A 10,173-nucleotide genomic window follows, 5' to 3' on the forward strand; every position below is an offset into this window, starting at 1 on the left:
CTAGAGGATCCCTGGTCCTCGCACAGAATATGGGTACTTGGCAATTGTGCCTGAACGCCATCAAGTCCACTTCTGGAAGGCCCCAACGAGCCACAATCTCCTGAAAGACTTGGGGATGTAATGCCCATTCTCCCTCCAGAAGTTTATCCCTGTACAGGAAATCCGCCTCCACATTTTGGATTCCTGGAATGAATACAGAAGAGATGACCGGAACATTTTTCTCTGCCCACTGGAAAATCCTGGATACTTCCGCCATCGCCATTTTACTGCACGTGCCCCCTTGGTGGTTTAGATATGCCACAGCCGTGGCATTGTCTGACTGAATGCGAATTGGTGAACCCCTCAGTCTCTCCTCTGCTTGTGACAGTGTCTGCCACACTGCACGCATTTCCAGAACGGTTATCAGTAATATTGATTCTTCCCTGGACCATTGACCAGTGGGAACCTCTTACCACAACTTAACATGCTCCTCCGTTTGGCCCTGTAATCACAAGTCTAGAACAACTGCTCCCCAGCCCTGGAGACTGGCGTCGGTGGTGACAACCAGCCAATCCCACGACTGAAGAGAGCGAGCCCACTGAAGAGAGTCCACGTCCGACCACCAAAGTAACGCTGTCCTCGACTCCAGAGTCAAGATCACTTTTTCTGATTTCATGGCTTTGGGATCTCCAGACCAACACGCCAGAATATTCCACTGAAAAGGACGAGAGTGGAACCTGGCATACCGCAGGGTCTCGAAAGTTGTCACCATCTTGCCCAATAGCTTTAGGCACTGCCATACCGATGGACCAGGTGACCTCAGAATCATCCAAACTAGCTGACAGATGTCCCTGGCTTTTACTTCTGGAAGGAATACACTGGGTGAGATTTAATAGGATGAGAGATTCAGAAAGTGAGAGATTTTGTAAGAATTCTCCAGTTTTTGTAAAGCGGCAATCATTTACACTTAAAAATCAAACTGGTTTTGCAGTGTTAATGATTACTGCTTTAAAAAAAACTGGCGAATTCTTACAAAATCTCTCATCCTATTAAATTTAACCCACAATGTAGATGTGTATCCATTATGACCCCCAGAAATTGCAGTCTTTGAGTAGGACACAAGTGAGACTTTTGAAGATTCAGGATCCACCTGTGGTCCTGTAAAAACCGATTGACCACTGACAGGTTTTGCTGTAATTTCTCTGCTGACTCTGCTTTGAACAGCAAGTCGTCCAAATATGGAATGACCACTATACCCTGTAGTCTCAGGGTCGCTGCCATTACCGCCATAATCTTTGTGAATACCCTTGGGGCTGTAGCCATCCCAAAGGGAAGTGCTTGAAATTGCAGGTGTAATGTCCCTATTGCAAAACGTAGTAAGGATTAATGTTCTCCGTAAATGGGAACATGTAAATATGCGTCTTGAATGTCCATGGATGCTAGGAATTCACCTTGCTCCAAGCTCAGCAGAACTGATCTCCGGGATTCCATCCTGAAATGGTCCACCCACAGGTGCTGATTTAGAGATTTCACATTCAAGATTGGCCTGAAAGAATTGTCCGGTTTTGGTACTAAGAAAAGAAGGGAGTAAAACCCCTTCTTTCTTTCCTCTTGCAGTACCGGAACCACTACACCCTTCTCCAGAAGAGACTTCCCCACCCCCAAGAGGGCTGTTCTTTGGAGGTGACCCTTTTAGGTATATCCTGTAACCCTGGGACACTATATTGTGGACCTAAGAATCCTGACCTAACAAGGTCCAAGCATCTCGGTACTGCAAGTGGTGATCCCCCATGCTGAGTACAGATTGGGGAGTCTTCACCCCATAATGAGGGCTCCCCCTCCCCTTTGGGTGCCTGTTTCTTTGAAAAGGCTCCAAAGCGGGACTTTGCAGCTTTCCCCTCTCCAGCAGCAAAACTGGAATGGAATGACCCCTGGAGGACGCACCTCCTCTAAATGAGGGCCGAAAGGAAGAACGAAAGGCTGCAAACCTAGATGAACTATGTTTGGTCGCTGATGTAGGAAGAAAAATGCTCTTCTTCCCTGTTGCTTGTTTGATAATGGCTTCCAACTCTGAGCCGAATATTAAATCTCCCTTAAAGGCCAAAGCTTCCACGGATTTATTGGATTCATTGTCAGCCCCCTAGGCTTTGAGCCACAAAACTCTTCTAGCATACACAGAAACTGTTGAAATGCTAGACAGCATTTTAACCCCTTCTTCACCAGTTGCTGCTTTTAGCTTTTCAGCTAAAGCCAAGGCCTCTGTGTCCGGTTGCAAACAAGAACATAGGAGTATTTGCCCATGCTATCATGGCTTTGGTCACCCATGCAGAGGCAATAACAGGTCTAAGAGCATAAACTACTCCTTCAAACAGCCCTCCAGTTTTTTTGTCAACTGGGTCTTTAAATGCAGCCCCACCTTGCACAGGTAAAAGGGTGGCTTTTGATAATCTAGTAACTGAAGCATCTACTAAGGGAACCTCTTCCCACAACTTAACATGCTCCTCGGGCATAGGGTATAAGCTCAAAAACCTCTTTGGTATCTGGTATTCAGTATTTCTCAGGCCCACATTCTCCCTCCTACTCAGAATCCACATTGAGAATAGGAAGTGAGGCTACAGATTGTTTAGAGGACACCTCCGGACTAGAAAACTGTTCCATGAGTATTAAACTTTTGAATGCCCTGCGCAGTGTCCTGCATGGCCTGCAAAAGGGCCGGCTCCCCTGTGATAAGGGAATGGAACCAGTGGACTGTTGAGAGGATGATGAAGGTCTAGGAGATTTCACCCACTCATCCCTCTGCTTGTTTAAAACCTGCACTAAAGCAGTGACAGACCTGCCTAGGGCAGCAAATCAAGCAGGCTCAGGCTGTTCCCCCCTCTGAGCTTGTGCTCCCCTGGGTACAGCTTACAGGGCAAATATCCCCTTGAGCCATCTGTTCAGATGTTAAATTTAGTCCACAAAATTTGCAGCAAGATAACAAGGCCAGCGCTCCCTCCCCCATACCAGCAGAATGCTTTTCTGTCATGTTTAAAACACACAGTGCAAATGCTCAGGCGACAGTACTGAGTGAAAATATGTCAGTGTACTTATCGGTCTGACCCTCTGATCAGCGGGGATAGGCTGGCTCAGGAGAGACTTGTCACTCTGCAGGCAAACCTTCTTCTCCACAGCCCAGTGCTTCCAAAGGCGCCAAACACAGAGTGCAGGAAGAGACCAATGTCTCTGCCACAGCGGGGTCCGTGCCTCTTTGGCACCATCTACCCCCTGTAGACCGCTCCTACAGGTGTCTTCTCCTATTCCCAGTGCCTCCCCCTCTGCTGGGGATCACTTGGAATTGCCCAGTTCCGGGTTCCTGTAACAGGCTGCGCCCTCCAAATGGAGTCCAGCCTGTAAGCCTGTTTTTAAAATGGCGGTCACCATCGTGGAGACACCCGTCGCCTACGATCCCCCCTGCAGGGAGCCAGTTCTGGGGTCCCCTGGGCTCAGAAAACTTCAATTTCAATGAAGGTGGAAGCACTGTACAGAGAGACCAGACAGTGTCTCTGTACACAGGGCGCTGACAGGACGTGCTTCTGTCAGCCCCTGCTGCGCTTTCAGTGTGAGGATTCTCAAAGAATCCTCACACTGTTCCTGCCCTAAGTGTAAAATTAAGAAAATAACAAACACCTAGCTAATTCTTTTCTGGCTGCTTGCCGCAGCCGTTCAGCATAGCACCCACTCCTGTGGGCACCTAAACGAAACTGGGGAATCCTGGGATGCGGAAGGGAGGAGCCTGCCTCTCTGAAAGTTTAGCATAGGTGCCTCGCTCCTTCAGACCCGTCCTACATCCCAAGGTTGAGCTGCGTCACCAGGATAGATGAAAGAGAAACATGGTTATTTTTTTCAGATTTTGCAGCACTTTACAGAGAATATTTGAACATTCACATCAGTCCCTGCCCCAGTGGAGCTTACAATCTATATTCCCTATATGCACACACAGACATTCTAGGGTTAATTTGTTGGGAGTCAATTAGCCTACCAGTATATTTTTGGATTGTGGGATGAAACCTGAATACCTGGAGGAAACCCACGCAAGTATGGGGAGAACATACAAACTCCACACACTCAGGCCATGGTGGGAATCAAAGCCATTACCGCAGAGCTGTGAGGCAGTAATGCTAACCATTACACCATCCGTACTTGAGTGATGGCTGCATTCCAGTCAGCTTCAACCAATCTGGCCATTTGCCTTTAACCTCTCTCTCAAGTAGCAAGGCATTTTTGTTCATAGAACTGCCACTCAATGGACACTTGTTGCATTAAGTCGCTGCTACATGATTGGCTGCTTGCTCCAGCAACATACCTGTACCTCATAGGAGTTGCACAAGAGAAACTCCCTATATTAGTTATTATAATGGGCATACTGTAGAGTAACAATGCTGACCATTAGATTGTAATGATGTTTTGTGGAATAACACCTTAATTTGCATAGTTTTCTGCTAAATAGTTAAAATGTTAATACTTAACCTCCTCCATATAGTCCCATGTCTAGAATCAGAGTTATAAACTGTTAAGGTGTAAACCCTGAGAACAAGGACTTCAAAAAGGTGAATAAACTCAAGTACTTAGTACTGGTTCTCAGGTAATTTCCGCTCACAACAAACCTGGGTATTCCTACTGACAGTTGGTGCTTGGAGATGAGGTCTTCTCCATGAGCTTCTGCACATGCCATTCACAGTGCAGAAGAGCCGTTTGTTCTAGACAACAGCCCTCTTAGGCCCCTTTCACACACTCCGCCTCCTGCCGGGCGGCAAAAGCTGTGCCGTACACAGAAGTTAATAATGGACATGATTGTGTCTGTTCACACTGAACGGCCACGGCCCGGCCGCAGCTGGATGTCACCACAGGAAGGGTCGGCTGCCAGGCTGTGGCCATCCCCACAATTTGAAACTTGTGTGTGCGGCACGGCTTCTTGGCCGTGCAGGGTTTTGCCGCCTGGCCGGAGTGTGTGAAAGGGGCCTTACAGAACAGGACTCCAAACAGGGTCTGCTTTGTTTACACTTAGCAAAAATACCTGGTTTTTTACATATTAGTTAAGGGCAGTTTTCCAAATTCCACCATTACAGTCCAGGTTTTAAAGGGGATGCAGTTTAAATCCCGGCGGTCGGGATCGGCGTTCAGAATCCCGACGGCCGAAATCCCGACAGCCGAAATCCCGACACATTCTCCCTCCGTGGGTGTCCACGACACCCCTGGAGGGAGAATAAATTAGTGTGCCGAGCGTAGCAAGGCACCTGGCCCGCTGCGTGGCGAGCGCAGCGAGCCCGCAAGTGGGGGCGATCCACGTCCCCCCTTGTCGGGATTTCGCCGCCGGGATTCAGTACTGAATCCGTTTTAAAGGTAACCTTTAACCTGATGGTTAATCAAATTGACTGATGTACTAATTAAGTCATCTGTGCTCAAGCATGGATATACTTAAACATAAACTGTTATGCTATGTACACATTGGGCAGTATTCAATGAGAATACTGACGACGTGCAGCGAATCCTGTTTAGGATTCGCTGCACATTCGCCACTGCCCGCTGCGTTCCGGAGCCTCGCCGGCTCCAGTATTCAACGATTTAGGGGCTCACAGGGGCGAATTTTAACTCCTGCGGCGATGCCGCAGGGAGCCTGAGGACGGCGGCAAGCAGGGATATGGAAGTCTCCCTGCCTGCCCCAGAAGTTTGTGGGGGGGGGGGGGGGAGGTGGGCTCCCCGGGTGCCAGGCAGCACAGGCTGCCCCCCGGGGGTGCCAGCAGGGGACCGGGTATATTCACTACACCCGATCATGCATATGTAATGATCGGGTGCAGTGAATATATGAATATCTAATGAGCGGCTCGGCTCCCGGCCCCCTGCTGGCTGCTCGTGTAAAAAAGATAACGATTGCTACTCGGTGAATCATGGCAAAAAAACCTTGAAATGTATTCGCCATCTGGTCATTGAATAGGATGATTCACTGTTTTAGTCAAAAATTCGCCTTACAGCACAAAATCGCCATAAAAACATGGCGAATCAGCCTCATTGAATACTGCCCAGAGTGTGATTTGCGCTATCAATTTTGACTGAAGTCAAAATAGCATAGCACATAGTGCAAATTGCACCTGGCTTTGCAGCACCCGTTCCGATCCCGATGCACAGTCTTGCGGCATCTATACCAAATATAGAAAAAACCTATGCTGCACAGTCTGTTTCTACTATCTCAGAGCAAGGGCCAATGCAGCATAGCATGAGCCCTATTTCCACCACCACATAACTGAACCTAAGCGTGACAGTTAAGCACAGTTTACATAAATTAATCTATTTTTATTATTAAATAAAAAAAATAAAAACACATTTGGAGTAGGGGTGTCCTAAAAAAATGCAAAAAAATTATGGAGCCATGATTCAGGAAAAGTGTGGCAACCACTGAACTATACAATATGCAAATTATACAATGTTGTCAAAGATTTCTCTTGAACTCCTAGAAAGACAGTAAGGGATCCGGATAACGGGGAGTGAGTGCTGCTCCCCCCCCCCCTTGTCTGTGGCCATAGAGTTCTGCCTGCGCCTCCCTTACCTGCAGTTCTGCCCACGCCTCCGTCCGGGAAAGGCAGCTAGGATGGCGCCAGCTGCGCTTCCCACCGACCGGCAAATAGTGCACTACTAGCTTCCCAGCCGCCGCCCAGACCCCGCAGCGGCGTGAGTGTACCTCTCTCTCCAGCTGTGCGGCACCTCCCACCACCCCATTCCTCTCCCCCAGCTGCCGCCATCCTAGCTGTCTTTCCTGGGCGGAGGCGTGAGCAGAACTGCAGGTAAGGGAGGGGGGCAGGCGCTAATATTCTGCCCAGGGGCCCCTGACAATTTTAAGACGGCCCTGGTGGGGAGACAGGCAGCAAAAGCTGAGGCCCTGAGGAGACAGGGCAGGTGGGAAGGTGCAGGGAGCATATGTAATGAGCGGGTCCCCACCCCCCTGCTTACGTTATGTGTGTAAAAAAAAAAATATTTTTATATATTCATGTGCTGTAAGTTTATAAATACAAATAGAAAGACCCTTCAAATAATAAAATAACTGATTTTTTGACACCAAAAATATTAAAAGAAAACCTTTACTTTAAAAGAACACATTCCAGTTCACCTAAAAAGATGTTGAATGCAAAATGATGAAACTCTCAGTGAATTAGTCAAAACCCCATTAAAATACAACAGTGAATAGCAGCGGCTATGAAACTGAGAAAAAATAAATAAATCACCATTTCACTGAAAAACAGCCCAGTTCACGAAAAAAAAGTAGTGAATCCAGAGCATTGAATACTGGCCATTGAGTAGACAGTGGGTGAAATGTAATAGGATGAGAGATTCAGAAAGTGAGAGATTTGGTAAGAAATCTCCAGTTTTTTTAAAGTGGCAATCATTTACACAGCAAAAACCAGTGTGATGTTGCTGTGTAAATGATTGCCACTTTAAAAAAACTGGAGATTTCTTACCAAATCTCTCACTTTCTGAATCTCTCATCCTATTACATTTCACCCAGTGTCTTTATATCAGGCTTTCCCAACCACGGTCCTCAAGGTACACCAACAGTGCACGTTTTAGTGATATCCAGGCTTCAGCACAGATGGTTTACTCAGAATCACTCAGGTACTAATTAAGTCACCTGTGCTAAAGCCTGGATATCACTAAAACCTGTACTGTTGGTGTGCCTTGAGGACCGTGGTTAGGAATGCCTGCTCTATATTATAGTGCCATAATAAAGTTGGCCACCATTTGTGTGGGTCACGATCGAGCAACTAGTTTTATCCCTGCATGTTATATAAGAAATGAAAACATTTGCAACCCCTGTATAATACAGACTGTATTACAACACAGCTTGTCTAGGTGCAAATTTGCATTCTAGCACATTTGTAATAGTATATCCACAGCAATTCCACTTTCAGACATATGGCCCAAGAATTTTCCAAATCACACCCGGGTTTTTTACCTCTGAAAAATTCCAGGTTTTTGCTCAAGACCCCTTTTACACCTGAAACCTGGGAAATTCCCAGGTCGACACATTTCACACATAAAACTGGTCTGCTCTGTCATTCTGCAAGCTAGGGCTGCCAAGCTGCCTTCATGTCACACTCATACAGGTCATATACATACATCCACATCACACACATAATATATAGACACATGACACTCATACATGCCATCCACCAGACCTGATAAACAACGGACAGTGTCTCTGTTGCTATGCTGCGGAAGGTGCTTCTACTAAACACTGCAGCAGTGCACTCGTCCCTCCCAGGCAGCCCCCCAAATGCCAGGTCACACCATTCAGACTTAAGACAGGATGTTTACCCAGGACGAATACCCAGGACAAAAACCACAAAAAAAATATGAGGTCACTTTAGGGGGGGGGGGGCGACTTTGCATAGCGCAGAGCTATGCAAAGCCGCTCAATCAGCTGGTAATACCAGCAGATGAACGGCTTTCCCGGTGATGATGCAGGAGCACGCAGCAGTGCTCACCACCGGGGCATACACACTGGGCGGCTTTGAGCTGAAACATCATGTCTGAGCGACTTTCAGCTCAAAGTCGCCCCGTGTGTATGGGCCTTTAAAGTAGTCAGCGTTAACCGTTAGCGTTTTCCAGACACCTATGCACCAGAGTTCTGGAAAAAATGGGAAGGCATAAGGCCCATACACACTAGGCATTTCAAACTCAAAGTAGCTCAGTTTTGTAATTTGGAGCTCAAAATTTTATAGGGTGTATGTGCGGGCGATAAGCGCTGATCCAAGCTCCCGCAATATCGCCATGAGCCACTTTTCCTGTTGGATACTGCAGGAAGTGCTTCACCCCCTCTCCGTGAAAATTGATTGGGCGGCTGAAAAGAAAATAGATCAATGTGTATGTACTGATCGATTTATCGGATAGTGATTTTCACATCTTCTCTCAGCATACACACTGCGCAAATATACCTACTGTGTATGCACCTTTAGGGCGTAGTTTCTGAGTTTGACAAGCACTGGCATATGGGTAAGTATGGGACAACAGAACGGTGCACATACACTGTGCGTTTGGCACTCCCGCGCACATCCCAGAAAGTATGTGCTGTACATACTTTTTAAACTAGCTTCAGATTGCATCGCACACTATGCAATGTAGTCCAAAACGCATGCAATTATTGTAACGTGTATGGGCACCTTAAGGCAAGAAAAAAAAAAGCTAGTAACAAAGGAAGCATTGCAAAACTGGATTTGGCATATCTATATTGGGCACTCACAGCAACTTGCATCAATGGAGCTCCACCCTTCACCCAGACGGTATTCCTGAAGTATTTCCCCAACCCTATAGTTTAGCAGTGGCACCATCTTTTGTATTATAGATTTGGAAAGAATGTGCCTCTGCAGGTTAAAGCCAAAAAACTGGCATAATGCTATTTCTATCTTTTGTACATGCACCATCTTTCAAAAATATCATGCAAAAAGTTGTTGCTGTTAAAAAGTGGAGAGAAATAGAGAACCAACCAGCTACTGTACTTTATCTCTCTCAAAGTTGTGATTGATTATGCTTCAGAGAGAGGGGGCTGCACACAGCGCCAAAGCAAAGGCACGGGCAGACTAGATGGGCTATGTGGTTTTTATCTGCCAAATTGTAATGTTTCAAATTATATGTAAATGATTCAATTGAAAAGTGGCTAAGGTAAAAAAAAAAAAAAAAAAAACACCACAAAATTAAAATATGCTAATCCCATCACACTGATCTTCTACTCTAGCAGTAATATATAAAGGGTTTAAGAACATATGACAGCCAAAACATTTGAGAAAAGAGTGATGGCTGGAGGAAGTTTTCCTTTTGCATAGAATTTCTGTCAGATACACAAATGAATAAGTGTCAGCAACAGAAGATTACAGATAACAGCTTGGACTCTGGTCCATAGAAAATATAATACAATGTCCAACACACCAAGTGCTAAATTTTAATACATATTTATGATTTATTTTTATTTTTTTAAACACTTGGGCCAACTTGTATTTTAGTTTTAACATTTATTTTAAAAAGCAGGCAATACATCACCTCTCAAATAAAGGGGTCAATCCAATTATACATGATCATATTGCAGGTGGGAGTAACATCGGCAGCAGTTACACTTAAGGGGTATACACATGGTGAGATTCTGGCCATGGACAATTTTAACTATGCAATTTC

The 10,173-nt window shown here is 46.0% G+C and overlaps 1 protein-coding gene across 3 annotated transcripts in view; it reads right to left on the bottom strand.

Annotated features, from left to right (window-relative positions):
- The window catches only part of LOC146080586 (serpin B6-like), a 46,395-nt gene that overhangs the window by 35,230 nt on the left and 992 nt on the right, over nt 1-10,173 (bottom strand). The window lies entirely within an intron of this gene.

The sequence above is a fragment of the Crinia signifera genome, chromosome 5, assembly GCF_055691185.1.
Source record: "Crinia signifera chromosome 5, ASM5569118v1, whole genome shotgun sequence".
Taxonomy (NCBI): Eukaryota; Metazoa; Chordata; class Amphibia; order Anura; family Myobatrachidae; genus Crinia; species Crinia signifera.